The 15625-nt window shown below is 45.8% G+C and overlaps 2 long non-coding RNA genes across 3 annotated transcripts in view; both read right to left on the minus strand.

Annotated features, from left to right (window-relative positions):
• Positions 1-15625, minus strand: part of LOC120411440 — a 38849-nt gene that overhangs the window by 18538 nt on the left and 4686 nt on the right. The window contains exon 2 of the long non-coding RNA XR_005603741.1: positions 191-290. This is a non-coding gene — a long non-coding RNA (uncharacterized LOC120411440). The remainder of the gene's footprint in view (positions 1-190; positions 291-15625) is intronic.
• On the minus strand, positions 5104-13544 carry LOC109146333. 2 transcript variants are annotated; one of them, XR_002048305.3, is made up of 3 exons: positions 13431-13544; positions 11140-11277; positions 5104-10072 (listed from the first exon to the last, which is right to left on the minus strand). It is a non-coding gene; the product is annotated as an uncharacterized LOC109146333 (long non-coding RNA). The 2 variants fall into 2 exon arrangements; XR_002048303.3 differs by having other exon boundaries at positions 11140-13544.

Consider the following 15625-nt stretch of genomic DNA (forward strand, 5'->3'; position numbering starts at 1 on the left):
GACTCAACCAGAGCCCATTTAGAGTTCTGTTCCACTTGGATTTTGCCATAAACAAAAGTAATGAGTCCAGCCCTTCGTTGCACTTTTCTGCCCAGCACATTTTAATTAGGGTTAAGAAAATACACAGGGAGTGGGGGAAAAAAGAAAAGAAAAAGTAAAGAGAAAGAAAAGAAGTGATAAAAATCCTCACCTAATTCATAATTTCCTGTCAGTTCTGCTCAGGCTTCAGCTGGATCTTCCAAAAGCAATATTCCCTTTCATTTGGATTGGGTAGTTTCTCTTCAAACAGCCTTTTGATGCCACACATGAAGAGAAAACAACCAACCATGAGCAGGGAGGAGAAAGGGAGATAAAGAAGGCAAACAATGCAATATGTATGGAATCTAACCCAACATAGCATCCCACACTGGGAGGCAGGGACTGGTCATGATGACTGTAATTCAGCACGAGTGGGAACAGCACAGAAAAAGAAAGGGCAGAGAAAAAGCACATTGTGAGTAATCAAATCCTCTTTGCTTTCACCCACAGGTGTGCCCAGACACACTCCAAGCCATGCAGCAGGACTGCACGAGACCCTCTGTGTGTGCACACACACTTCAGGGGTGTCTCCACGATCCCCACGAGGGATTCGTGTCCTGAGGCGTGGGGCACAGCAGAGGGTGTTGTGCTGGCTGCTGTGGAGCGGGTTCTCACTTACTCTTCCCCATGCTGACTAGCATGTCAAAGTCAAATGTGTTTGCATGCAAGTGTCTGCAGTCACCCACCAAATGTGTTCTCCCTGCTTGATCCATCCAATTACATGACTGACTGTGCCCAGACTCAGTGGAGATTGATAGCGTTGGGATCGGACTGCGGTCAAGGAATTGGAAATCTGCTTTGAGGTGAGTCCTGCTTCAAGTATAGCTCAAATTCAAATTATTTCAGTTGTAACAGAGAGGGGGAAGAGAAACAGAGTAGGTGAAATAATAGCTACTGTCTAGCTAAGATAAGCCAGGCAAGACAAAATATTAATTCTGATTCTGTTAGCACACCAAACAGAGAGACATGTAATTCCATCCACCTGTCCACATCAGAGAACATTACTGTCACTGATGGTGCATAATTCAGGGATGATAAATCAGTAAAACCAGGTAGAAATGGTAACATTCCACTATTTGATGCATTGATAATAAGCCTGTCCGAGAAATCGAGGTTCTCAGAGTTAGTGGCTCACATTTCTTTGCAGGTGGAGGTGTGGGTTGGCTCTGAAGCTCTCAAGGTTCACAAGCCTCACTGATAGTGGAGAACATTTCCAACCCCCTGCACAAGCCCAGCACCAGGCTGAATGTGACCCATCTCCTCAAGCTCGTGCCCATGTCCATGTCCATCACTTGCTCCAAAGGGTGGATGAGATGGCTTCAGACCTGGAGATGGAACCCTGCCCTGCTATGCTCTGCTGGCTGCCAGCTCTGCCAGTGACTTGCTGTGTCATCTTGAGCAATCACCATGGCTAGATACAGCCCCTTCCTATCAGATGGCTCATCCAGGTGCTCTCATTAACCTCACTAGCTAATGAGCCAAAGCCATCACGCAAATCTGTTGATGAGGCTCACTTGGAGTCTTAGAACACAAGTATTGCTCCACCAGCCCTCAGTATTCCATCCAACACGATCAAAAGTCTCTTCCTAAGGCTTGCCAGCACAGCAGGGGTAAAAGGAAATTGGACTGGGCTCACTGCTTGCTCGGAAACAGAGGTTTTGCAGGTATAACATGAGGAGTTCAAATCAGCATTGAGACGAAACTGTTCCCTACTCTATGAAATTAGAGCATTTCAGAAGAAGGGCACAACCAGTTTATGGAGCATCCTCAGTTTGTCATTTTCCCTGCTGCTCCAATCACTTTGGTCTACCCTGGAGAAGTATAATCACCACCAAACACAAAACAAAGCCAGGAAAAAAAATCTCATGGTTCAGGGAAGTAGGGAAACCTGCGACTCAAGCTGTGTCTCTGCAGGAACTGGAGAAAGCTGCAGCTTTCTGCAGCTACCTGGAGCTTAACTGCCACTTAAAGGAATTATCTTCTGCCTTTATCCCTAAGAAAAACAACTATTTGTAGGGAGCAGACAGACAGACAGGGAAGCACATTGGAAATTGCTTTGTAGACCTGCTTCCTCTCCTTTCCCCTTGATCAAAGTGACAGAAAATAGAAACAATAATTCAGTCAAGAGCAACAGGAAAGAGAAGAATTGCTGGGAAGAGCATGAGCTTCCAGAAGCTGGAATAGGAAAGGCCACTTCCTAGCATCTCCTGATCTCGTGTTCCTTCCTCAAGCACCTGCAGCTGTTTGATGGCCTGGCCCTACATCTTGCCAAGGACACCCTTCCTACGTCACCTCTCAGTGTACCTTGTGTTGCTTTTGGCATTATCACAACTAATGTTTTTAGGGAATTTTCCCAGCATTTGATAGTCCAGTGCCTTCGCTGGGATTCTGCCAGGAAGAGTATTTCTTCTCTCCTTTTAAGAGAAAAAGCAGCTCTGTCCTCTTTCATATACACCAGGAATAACTCCTTGCTGAAATGAGCTCCTGGCTGTGGGAGAAAGGCACTGCACTGACAGGCCTGAAAACTGACAACCCACTATTAAACTACAAAAGAGTCACCTCCCCAGTGGTGGTGGTGGCTTGGCAGCAGGAGACTCCTCTCTTCCAGCATCCTTTTACTGTACTAAAAGCTTCAGAGGAAGTTGTAAGCAGCCAGAACTGAGCAGATCTAGCCAAATGTATCAGGAGCTTAAACCCTGGCTTAACCCCGAGTTGTGCTTTCTCTGCCCTCTTCATTGTCATACAGCCTCACCTCATGACTTTATGTCCAGAGTCCGAACACCTCTCTGAGCACTTGGTAATGAGCTCACGGCTAGACCAAGGCTTCAGTTAACTCATTTTTGCTTTTTTTCTCCTTTTATTCTCCATGTTAGTGCCTCATTAGTCTATGGGTGGTTCTCCTCACTCCCACATCTACCTTGTGTCCCTGTCTCTTCTTCATCCGAGCACATCTGTACACATCAACCCACAAACACTATCTGTTTCATTCTCAGCATTTGGCTTTTGAGCATTTGCTTTCAGAAGCACTAAAATAATCTAAAATAATCCAGACTCTTCCATGGCACCACATTCTCCACTTCACTATCAGCAAAGACTTTATATTTAATTTTTTTTCCTTTTTTCACTGTGGAATATTTTAATTCAAACCACCCAGCATTTCCTGCGCATGCCCTGGGAGGCAGAGCAGGAGTGGGAAAGGCCTCAAATTAACAGCATAAAAAGGGAGTGATGGAAGAACGGCACTGGGCCAGGAAGACTTGATCTAGACATTCATATCCCAAAGAATAAGCTTGTGATTTTAGAAAAGTCAATTTTTTTTTTTTTTTTTTTTTTTTTAGGAAATAACGTACTTCCTGCAGTAACTACTCCCCTGGTCAAAAAGCTTCGTTTCTTGCTTTCATTTTCTTGTCTTTGATCCTCAGCTCAGGTATATCAGAATCTTTTTACAGAAGTCAATAGAGATGCATCTGCTTATGCGAGCTAAAGATCTGGCCCAAACCTCAGTCTATATTACAAACAACTTTCAAAGAGATTCTTGGCAAATGAAGAAGGGAAAATAAAAGTCTTTTTGTACTGTGAAATTTCCCAGGAACAAAACAAATGCACAGTCAAAACTATTCAAATGACATTTCAGGAGATCAGTCACAGAATCCGTTAATGCATTTCTTTCTAACAAACGGAGTGTAAGTTTACTCTGGGCTTACAGGCTAACCTGTTCTATTGCCATCACAGGCAAACCTGATTTCTGCCATAAGACCCAGCTCAGTGTTCACAGAGTCTCTGTGAGGAAATGGACAGGATTCTGCCCAATGTAATAGGGTTTAATTAGAAGAATAAATAAGAATCCTATCAAAGTTGTATCAGCTCTTGAAAGCACGTTACATACATACGTAAGTAAGTCAGGCATATACCCACCAAAAATCACTCGATTTTTCAGAATATAAGATCAGAATCAAGTGTAGGGTCTCACATCCATACTGGAATAAAACAGTGCCATTCCCTGGGGTAAGCAGTTCTGAAACCAATGTGACTCAGTAAAACTCTGCACAGCACAGTCAGTCCACAGCATTTATAGCTAAAGCTTGTAGCTACAAGCTTGGGCCTGATCCCCCACTGCATGGTGCCGACAGTAAATTATAATTATTCCCACTTTTAAGGTCCTTGCCTAAAGAGTTTTACTCCTATAAACGCAAATAGCTGCCCCCCATCTTCTTGTATTGCTGGAGCAGAAAATGTCTCTGCAATTGTGATTCTCTCTTGACTCTATTTGGTGGCCCCATTACATCCACTTCAATACCAGCTTTATTCCCATGTGCACGTGGATCATTTACAGGCAGTGAGTAAAGACTAGTGATGCAGCTGAGACTCTTCAAGGAGGCTGGAAAATTGACTTTAGCTGGTTCCCTAGGATTACGGATATTTGCAGTCCTGTGCAAGCCCTCTGGAGCAGAGAAGACTGAAGGGAGACTCCTTGGGGGGCTGCACCTTCCTTCCAGGTGGAGACAGAGGGGCAGATGCTGAGCTCTGCTCTGGGACCAGGAACAGGACTGAGGGAAAGGCTGGAGCTGTGTCAGGGGGTTGGGATGGATCTCAGGGATAGGTTCTTCCCCCAGAGGGTGCTGGGCACTGCCCAGGCTCCCCAGGGAATGGTCCCGGCCCCGAGGCTGCCAGAGCTCCAGGGGCGTTTGGACAGCGCTGCCAGGGATGCCCAGGGTGGGGTTGTTGGGGTGTCTGTGCAGGGCCAGGGGCTGGACTCAGTGACCCCTGTGTGTCCCTCCCAGCTCAGGACATTCCATGATTCTGTGATTCTATGACTGCATTTGGTGCAGTCCTTCAGAGAGCTGGGACTGGGCTGAGACTCAGCTCCATCTCATTAATGCTCTCTCTTTGCTTCCAAGTTCGCACATGCCAACTTCACTGGCATGGATGGAATAAGCCTGGGGTACATGGCAAACAGAGTTAGAGAGGCTGTGATAATGAGTAAGCTGGAGCTTCTGTTTGTGTATCAACAACACCACAGTCAGGTGCATCCTAGCTGTGGGCATTTATTTCAGGTGATACTGTGAAGGACAGAAACAAGATAGCAAAAACATTGCATTCAACACAGGGTCTGCAGTAGTGAGAAAGCTCTCACAAATTAGGCAGAGCTCACCTGCAGGAATCATAGAATCATTGAATGGTTTGGGTTTGAAGAGAGGTTAAAGATCATTCAGTTCCAACCACCTGCCATGGGCAGGAATGTCACTCACTAGACCAGGCTGCTCAGGGCCCCATCCAACCTGGCCTTGAGCACAGGCTTAGAAATAAGCCCAAGCAAAAGTAAGCCATAGTAATCACAGGTCTTTCAAAGCCTCTGTTTCATTTAATAGCTTTAATAGCTTTATAAAATCAGGAAAGTATTTATTATATCAATTTACAGATGGGAACATAAGGACTCTGAGAGGTAGTGCCTGGCACATTCAGATCCTGTGGCTGAGATCCACATGTGCTCTGTTGCTAATGGTGCAGCAAAGGGTGATCAGGTACATCTCAGGTTGAACATCTACACATTACAGCAACCACAGACAGGGGCCACTTGTGAAAATCTTGCCCAGTTAATTTTGTGAGGATCACATGGAAAATCAGTGACAGAGAAATAGAAAAACAAAGACTGCTGACCACACAGCTCCCCCAGCTCTTTTCCCCAGGGGACTGATTTCAGGTCAGGCTCTGTGGTACTCAGACATCAGGCTCTAGCCAGTCCCTTTTTTTCCGAAGGGTGTACCGGCAAACAGTTATCCAACTTTCAGAAAAGTCTTTACCTTTGATAACTCCATAACTGTTACTATCATGTTTGCCTCAAGATTTGTATTTGAATACTGGATTTGCCCCTCCCTGAATCCCATTGACTTAGGGCTTTCATTTGTTTATGTGTCTTCTTCTCCTCCTCTTGTTTTAATTAAGATGCATTTTACTAATTATCTGAAGAGAAACATGAGCACAGATTAAAAACTGAATTAAGTAAGAAGCTGGGGTATACAAGATTCAAGGGAAGGGCTGATGTGGCTATGCTCCTGCTCAGACATTGTGTTTTTCCAGTGACTTTCACTCAGGGAGCCAAATTTGTTGCTCAGGCATTAATTAACCCTCTTGCTTTCCCATGAAAAGCACCTACCGGTTCCCATGCTCCCCTGCACAGGAACTTGCCTGTGGAAACAGAGCATGACATGATTCCCTATTAAATGCATCAGATTCCCTATTAGATCCATTAGGGAGGGTTTGGGCTCCATTCTGACCATCTGCCTGAAGACAGCAAGAGTGAAAGAACGACAGGGTTTTGCTGATATACTGAAGGGTAAATCCTGTGCATCCTAGGAAACTGCTGGCCCTTCCCAGTGCTGGTGGGCAGGCGATGAATTTGCCTTTGGGATTTCCCTCCTTTGGGGAAATCAGAGTGATTTTGTCAAGATCTGTCCCCTCGTGAGCTCAATCCTGCTGTTCTAAAATGGGAACACAGAAGAGCAGAGGCAAGTTTAAGTGACTCTAAACCCAAGCTCAGTGCTTCATATTCATCATCAAGATTCTGCAAATGGTAGTGAGAGCAAGGCTTATTTGTTGATGCCTGTTTGTAGGGGTTTATTTGTTTGAAAAGGCTAATCAGCCATCGGAATGCAGAGGCAACTGCTTAAATATAAAGGAAAAGGGAGAAATGTTCAAAGCTATTCAGATGAGGTGGCATGGTTTGAGTTTTGATGTCGGTGTGCAGCCAACTGACAAATGCTGAGCCACAGTCTGGTGTAAATCCAGATGAATTCCACTAGCATCAACAGACTTCCTTCCAATTCATTCTGATGTAACAGAGAGCATGATATTTCCATTCAGATTTACATTAGATTTGTTTCCTGTTTTCCGTAATTCAGTCAGTTCCCGTTGTGTACAAAAGCAGCCTGGGCCAGATCTTGATCTTATTTGCATTGGATGAAAACAGTTGTTTCAAATGAAGCTACACTGAATTTATAATTGCATAAATAAGAGGAGAATCTGATCTATTCCAAGAGAGAATTTCCCAGGGCGTTGCTGTGTGAGAACACTCCTGCTGTGGTGATCAGGTACTTTGCCATTGGTTTCAATGGAGAAATTTCATCTAAATCCTGGACTGAAGCCCTGAGCTTGAGCCACTTTGCACATCCAAGGTCTAGAAGCCCCTCTTTCCTCCAGAAGATTAGCCAGCAAGCCAACACCTCCATGACCTGACACACAAACACCATGGCTGGCCTTAGGAAAGCATCAGGATGGAAAGAGCTCAGCCTTGCCTGGCAGAAATCCTCCTCCAAAGATAGATTGTCCCCGATACATTTCATTTATCACACATTGTTTATAACCAAAGTGCTCCATGTTGACTTTGCTTCCTACTGAGTTTCCTTCCTTGAGGCCCTTCTGACTCCCCTTGTTCCATTGTAATTGGAAATTTAGGAGCAGTACAGTTATCCCCTGGCAGATAAGGCTGCCTGTTTCAGCAGCCGCGCTACCAGTAATAAATTGGGTTATTAGTAATAACCAATAAGAGTGTTATTCCCAGCAACATGTGTAATCAAGTGGATTTACTCCTCCCCATTGAAGCTGCTTATTTCACTGCTAGCAGGAAAATAAGGCCATTTAAAGTCATTTATGGTAGTTGCAAAGGCTTTTCTGAGTAGATATACAAGTTATGTTGCCATAGCTTCTAGGAGGACTTTGAACTGAGCTCATCCATCTGGCTTCACCACCTCTCACACTTGTTCCTTGCTGTCCTCTGGAAGCCACGATTTCCATGAGATATGGATAGGCATTGTTCTCACTCTGGATCTCACAAGTAGTACACAAGTTCAGGTATCCCTTACAACACTGACCTCCTGATTGCCAGCTCTAACACTTTATGAACACGGATATTCCTAACACTCAGTCCTCAAAGATGAGAAGACATTCAGTCTCATTCTTTGTTACCCATGGCCTGGGGAAATGCAAAGCAGATCTGCAGTAAAAGCAGCTGTATCAACAAAATATCGCTTTACATCACTATGACTTGCCATTTGAAATGAAGACATACCTCTCCCATTTGACTTTTCAGGCTCCTGTGTGTTTAATTCCACAGTAAATTTAGATTCCTTTACAAATTTAAATATTTCTCTTCATTTACAACATTTAGCACTAAACATGGGAAAACAGTGACAAGAACAACCGCAATGACACCAGTGACAGCATCACAATTACGAGGCCATCAGGATTAGGGGCACATTATGTGGTAGATTGAAATTTCAGCATCTCTATGCTTCTCTCTCACCACGTGATCTCAGCCCTGCGCAGAGACGGCAATTACCCCATGGGTTTGGCCTGTGGTATATAAAACAGAGCCTTGAAAAAACAAGACAATCATCAAATTTCCAGCGTAGGCGGAATCTGTCTGTTAGGTTTGCACACACACATTATCAGGGCCGCCAGTGCCTAAAGGCAGCCTTATATCGAGCTTGTGTCTATAAAACACAAAGGCACAACAGGCTCTCTCCTCCTGATCCTTCACAGAGCAGGAGCAGAGTTGAAGCTATCATGCCATAACAAAGGCTGACATGACTACTTATTTGGGATTTTGTTCCCCACTGTTTTTATTCCACCGTGTGATTTGCATTACAACTGGATCCTAATTGTCCATTTTAGCAGGCAAAGAGCAATCTGGTACAGATCATAATAAGTGAGGTAAAGCAGCAGTGTCACAAAATAGGTACTACCAGGCAAAGGCAGCCTTCCTGTCTCCCAGGGCTTTGACACCGGCTGATTAAGCAACAGAGCAGCACTGCCTGGAATTAACAGGAGTCCAAAAAAACCCAGGACAGTGGAATTCTGCTTAAACAAAGCAAAAGTGCCAGAAACCCTTTCACTGGTGCTTCCTGACAGCCCTGAATGTCTGAGGCAGTGCCTGACAGCACCATTGAGCTGAGATGGTGCTACTGTCCTTGAAGAAGGGACACTTGGAAGTGACACACTCAGGGCCCTGTGAGGGATAAAGGAGCCCCTGCCAGGCTCTGCTGGTCCCACTGGAAGCCCTGGGAGGTGACAAGACCCAAATGGCCCCAGCAGCGTGTCTGACATAGCATGGCAGATGGGCACAGAGCCCCAGAAAGAAGCGTGTGGCCCTGAAAAGCAAGGCCTGGAGCTGAAAATCTTCAAGGAGAGCACTTCCAGGAGGAAATGCCACATAGGCTAAGAGGGGATAATGTGACACAGCTGCCCTGTGCCAGCGGGCCCTGCAAGGAAATGAGGTGCAGCTGCCATGGGCTGGAGAGTGTTTGCAAGTGCTTCTGGAGGAGGGAAATCCATAATGAAACAGCCTCAAAGGAGATGTGACATGGCCTGCTTGAGACCTCAGGAGCTCAGCCACTGTGTTGAATTCTCCCGGATATGGAAAAACCTTGGTATTCCCAGAGCTGCTAGTGCAGACTCATTGATTAGTAGGCAGGGCAGGAAATTAAACGAGGCAGGTGAATTAAAGCCAAACTTCACAAGCTGCATCTGTTCCTCCATTCCCTCTGGATACAACACTGGTGTAACTTTAAAAAGTAAATTTAGTGCTGAGGAAAGCTGCCAGGCTGATGACCCTGTAAACTGAAACATTTGATGCATGCGTGTCTCAGGTACAGGAGAAGCACAGAAGAGCCACTGGAACGTACCCCAGCCTGAGCTGCCTGACTAGAACACAGCAGCTGGTGGAGATGACCTGCCCAGGCTTGTCTTCTGCTCGTGAAGCTCAAGAGAAGGAGCTACTGGAAAGGCCTGGCTGCAGCTCCAAGGTGGAGGTAAACAGCAGTGCTTTGGATAATCCCGTCTGCGATGCTCCGTCAATAGCAGGATCCCAAAGGTAACAGTCCCAACAAGAAGCAGCCCCATCCACAGAGCAGCATTGTGGAGTTGCAAACTTCTCCATCTTGCAATACACTCAGGACCTAATACACCTTCCAATGCTGGTCCTTGCTCTTGTCCACACCTGTGTTTACAGAGAACAAGGGAAACATCCATTTCACAGTAGTTCTTACTGTCAGCATCTTTTCTGGCATCCAGGCAACTCCCCACACCACCATAGTTAATTTAGTCTTTCCAGATATCCCCCTGGGCCACAAAAAGCCTGCCAGAGCTGACCAGAGCTGCCAGCTACAGGCAGGAGGTGTTAGAGTAGATACTGGACCTAATCCAGCTCAGGTCAGTTTGCCTTTTGCAGAAAGGCAAAACCCTGAAGAGCCTGGATGGTTTTGAAGGACCTAGAAAAGCAAGGAGAGACAGGACATCTCAAATAAAAGACTTATTTTTCCACCAAGGCATGTCCAGAAGGGGATTCGGAGCATCCCTCTGCCCATTTGGTGATCTGACCTTCTTGGCCAGACTCAGGTAAACCCCAAATGTCTAAATTACACTATAAAAAGTGGCTTCCACCTGTTCTGAGAGCAGCTGAGTGGTGTGATCCCACCATTTAGCAAGCATTAAGGATACCTGTAACTAGGAGTAATAGGCAGCGCGGGGAGGACGAGTAGAAGAGGCAGTGTAAAACAAGTGAGTAAAAGAGGTTATCCCTCTGTCTTCCCAGTACTGGACTGGAAATGGTAGGGAACAGCTGGAGCTGTGTCAGGGGGGTTTAGATTGGATGTTGGGGAAAGGTTCTTCCCCCAGAGGATGGCGGGGCACTGAACAGGCTCTCCGGGGAATGGTCATGGCCCCAAGGCTGCCAGAGATCCGGGAGCATTTGGACAATGCTCTCAGGGATGCACAGGCTGGGATTGTTGGGGTGTCTGTGCAGGGCCAGGAGCTGAACTGAAGGAGTCCCTTCCAACTCGGGGTATTCCATGATTCTCTCATCACTAGAGAGTTGCATAGTTCTATTAGCAAAGCATTAAACAAATCTCTTGCAGGAAACAACAATATAATAAACAAGCAAACAAAGAAAAAAACCAGACAGCTCTTGTTCCTCAGAGCACAGCCCCTGTTCTCAAGTGTCTTGCATTGGATTGTGGCATAGAGGAAAAAAGCAGAAATATCTCAAATAGATCCAGTTAGTTTTACCTCTTTAATGCTGGTCCTGTGGCTCTTTCTAGGTGGTTTGTGGGTTTTATCCTACTTTTTCCCATGTGATAAGATGCATCATTTGAAGGACAGCAACCAAACCAGCTCTTCCTGCTCTGAAGAGAGGCAGCAACTGCGCTTAGAATAAAAGATTGTCAGCCAGATTTGACATGTCAATCAAAGCCTATCTCTGAAAAAAACATTAGTCCAGGCAGCTCCCCGCACCATCACGGTTAATTTAGTCTTTCCAGATATCCCCCTGAGCCACAAAAAGCCTTCCAGAGTTGACCAGAGCTCCAAGCTACAGGCAGGAGGTGTTAGAGTAGATACTGGACCTAATTCAGCTCAGGTCAGTTTGCCTTTTGCAGAGCAAAAGACTGTGATTATCAAGTCCAGGGAAGCAAATCCTATCTCCCAGGCTCTGTGAAGCAAACCGTACCTTTTACTAGACAAGGGCCATAGATTTAGGACTCTGTTGCTCAGTGTGTCCCATCTCCAGTGGCACACATCCACTTTAATATTATTATTATCATTTTAATTATTATTTATGACTACACCCAAGGCTGTGTGAGGCACTTTCCAAGCACTCAGGAAAGTACTGGCTCTGGTCCAAGAAATTCATTATTTCAGGATAGACAGACACGCAGAGGCGCCGCACGGTCAAGTGGCAGAACTGCTGACCCAACAGCACCAGCTCTCCACAAGCACCTGCCTTGTTGGTTGACCTTGGAAAAGTCACATTCCTTCTTCCCACACTTAGTCCCATCCCACTCTTTGTCCATCCCAGTTGCTTGGACTGAAAGATGTTCAGCTGTGACTATGTTCACATTTTTGTCTTGGAATCTCTTTCTGTGCAAAGTCCAAGTATGTACTTGGGGGAATATTTTTGTTCTTTGGGAAAAAGAAAATGAAAAATTCTATTTTCCATGACATTTTGTCAAATGCTTGTGTTGGAAAAAAAGAATCAACTGTTTTCTCATGGCCAAAAAAACAGAAAATGCAGACTTGGGGTGTTTGGTAAGACAGTTGCCAGTCATTGGAATTTTCTGGGGAAAGTACCGTAGAGATTAGTGAAACATCCATTTTTTCTCTTGAAAAGAAGTTTGAACCTAAAAATCAAGTTGTTCTGTGAGTAAGGAACTGGTGAAACCCGTTCCTTCTCTGATTTGTGTATTACAACTGCTTTTTATTTCTTCCTTTCTTGGTGCTCCCAGCTTACTGCAATATCCTCAGGGCACCTGATGCCCTCCAGACCTTCCCAGCAAAATCCTTGGCTGTTACAGCAGCTTCTTGCGTCACAGGGAAGGGGTAGCAAGTGCAGGGCCTGGCTTGAAGCTGGGCAGGAACTGATTGACCAGTCATATCTAAATGCCAGCTGGTCACCTGGCTGCTGCATTCCAAAAGAGACAGGGACAAAGAGGTGTAATTACCTTTCCTTCAGTAGGATATTAACTTAAACATCTCTCTTCTATCGAGCTGCTGTTTGTTCATGAAACTTGCAGGGATATTGGGTCTGTGACACCTCTCTCTTTCCATCAAATTGGGTTGAATCAGGTCAACTGGTTCAGAAGTTATTGGAGCAGGGCAAAGTGGGGGACCAGCCCAGATGGAAGAAGAACACAAGGAGGCTCATTGCCTTATAAACCCTGGCTCAAAAATGAGGCAGTTTTGGTGTAACTATGGGTCCCTGAGATCAGGTGAGGTGGTTGCTGTCACAGAGACCAACCAGTCCCTGTCTTTCGGATATACAGAAGCTGCCAAGCTCCAGGACTGTCTCTAGTGCACTTATCACTTATTTGCTGTACAGAGCCTGTAACCTGGAAATGGGGCTCCACTGTATAGAAAGTGTTCTGGAGCCCAGACAGTCCCTAACCTGAGTCATTTACAGCTGAATGGACAGGGTGAAAGGGAAAAATAACTGTCTTGCACTTATGTGTAGAAAAACAAAAGCCAAGACCAGCAACATACTGCAGAATCCTGAAAACGAGTCAGAAGGAGGCTCAGATGTCCCATGTCCCCATCTAGGGCCCTAAGCAAAGTTCACCTCAGCTCCTTCTCGCTCCATCACCCAGGCAGAAATCCCCTGTCCTGGTGTTTCACTGGTTCATTACTCCCAGGAGCTGAGTCAGTCTTACCACGCTCCTCCATTGGCAGCTGGGACCACATGGCATGCTGAAGAGGAAACACTATTTGTTGTTTTGTTTGGCTTAATTATTCATGGGCACCATGCTGAAAACACTTGGAGTTGCTTTCTGAACAGTCCTTGAGCTGGCATGCAGGGAGGGACTTACCAACACCGGTGGCCAGGCTGCCTTTCCATGGGCAAGCTCTCTTCCATCTGCTTCCCTTCAGCCCTTGTCACACTCCGCATCTCTCATGGCTTTGGCTGTGCTCTTTGACATTATCTGAATAAGAAAGAGGCAAATACTTGGAGCACTATAGAGATGCAATCAAAAATGGCATTTGACCAAGCAGGCACTGACCCTGACATGTGGAGAATGCAAACCTCATCCTCTGACTGGTTTTGTTCTTTGGTCACACTATACAACTCAGGATAAGCCACTTGCAGGGTTTCAAACCTGTTTATCCTTCCACAGAAGATGCCTTCATCCTCCTTCAGATAATCCACAACTGTCTGGAAGCCTTTTTCTCATAAGCAAGGCTCTTCCTCTTTAGTGCCTGCTCCTGGAAATCCATTTTTCATCTTAGAACAAGGGCAGTCTGTAGCTTTAGGAGCACTTTGAGACTGTTTGCAGTAAGACAGAGCTTGAATTGCTCTCAACACATTCACCCACGGGCATCAGCACTACATGGTGGCTTTCTGGGGTTGTGGGTCCATCAACATTTTCTGACAGGGGTACAGACCCTCCATAGAAGGCCTAAACTTAGCAAAAGTAGAATTATTTTCTAAGTTACTCTTCTGAAAACCCTTAGGAATCACCCAGGGCTACCCCCTGGGGTCTCCAGAACAGTGCCTAAAGCTCTGCCAAGTTTGTAGGGGTACCTCTTCAGGGCTGGAATTTGCTTGGAGAGCTCATCATCCCACCTTGGACTGCAACTAAGGTTCTCATGGCCCACAGCAGCTCTACCAGGCAGCCACCCTATCCAGGTGAGCCAGTAAGAGCAGGGCTGAGTCTTTTGAGTCCTGTGAATTGCTGTTTGCAATTATGTTTGCAATTTATGACAAGAAACTGAGCATGTGCTGCAAATATTTCACCAGGTCTTAGAGAATTTCGAAGTCTGTGGGGTGGGAGGTTTTGTTGTGTTCTACAAAAGGATCAGTCTAGTGAGGCTGATATCAGTCACGGATTGGGTTTTCTGTAAAACCCAGGACAGGATTCATATTTCAGCACTTCCGTCTTCACTTGAAATTTCAGTGGACTTTGATAGCCAAGGGTTTGCTGTGAGCCCCCCCTGCAGCACATCTGTCCCACAAAACACCATGACACAGGAGAGGGGATTTATCCCTCTCTGGGATAACTGGGCAAAATCTTCACCTGATATAAATCAGCACAACTACAGAGAAGTCCAAGAAGCTGGGCCATATCACACCAGAAAGAAACCTAGTTTAGGATGTACTGCCCATTCATTAATTCTTGCCTAGAGCCAAGACAGACCCCCGGGAGACATATTAGCTCCATTTCATCTACTGCAATCCCATGCAACTGCACAGGGAGGAATTCAGATCATATGGACCACGTTCTCTATTGATGCAACCCTGTGTTTTTGTTAAATGAGCTTCTTGGGCTGAGCAGTAAGTAAATGAGCTAAATACAGGTGTCACTGTTTGGCCTGTACACTGTGAGGTGTCAGCAGAGGTAACTGCACCAGTGCTTTCGGAACTTAAAAATCACTTAACTGAGTACACCAGCAGAGAGCTTGGCCCATGAGTAATACACATAAATACTACCTTCAGCCACTGAGATGTAGCCAGCCCCCCACCTGGCTGTTGCCTCAGTAACACATCTCTAGGAGGATATTTTTAAGCCAGTATTATTTATCCGGTAGGTGGAAGCGGGCCTGTTAAGGCCATACCAGGTCAGCATATGTCTAAGCATGTACTGAAGAACTTAATTAGTTCTCCCTGAGAAGAGAGACTCCCAGTGCTATTTAAAGGATCGTTATTCTACTGCGAGATGCCTTGGAGCCTGCTGCTAGGCCTCAGCTTAACAGGGCAAGGCTGTAGAAATTGGATGGGGTGAAAAGTCTCCCCTCCATGCTGAGGAGTAATTGCTGAGCAACCCCAGGAGCGGGAGGGTCAGTGCAAAGAGCAGGCCTCACAAAACCACACTGAAACTCAGAGTAAAGAACTTATTTCAGGTCTGAGCTTTCAGGGTCAAAATGTGTAGATCTGGTTTCTAGAGGTCCAACATCACCTTCTGTGCTTCCCAGGCAGCTCTGGGGACAGTGAGCAGGGGTGATAGAATAGTGATGTAAGTGTAGAGAGAGCCACTGCTGAGTGTCTGTCATTGGTCCTTATGCCATC

Source organism: Corvus cornix, chromosome 28 (genome assembly GCF_000738735.6).
Source record: "Corvus cornix cornix isolate S_Up_H32 chromosome 28, ASM73873v5, whole genome shotgun sequence".
In the NCBI taxonomy this organism is placed as follows: domain Eukaryota; kingdom Metazoa; phylum Chordata; class Aves; order Passeriformes; family Corvidae; genus Corvus; species Corvus cornix.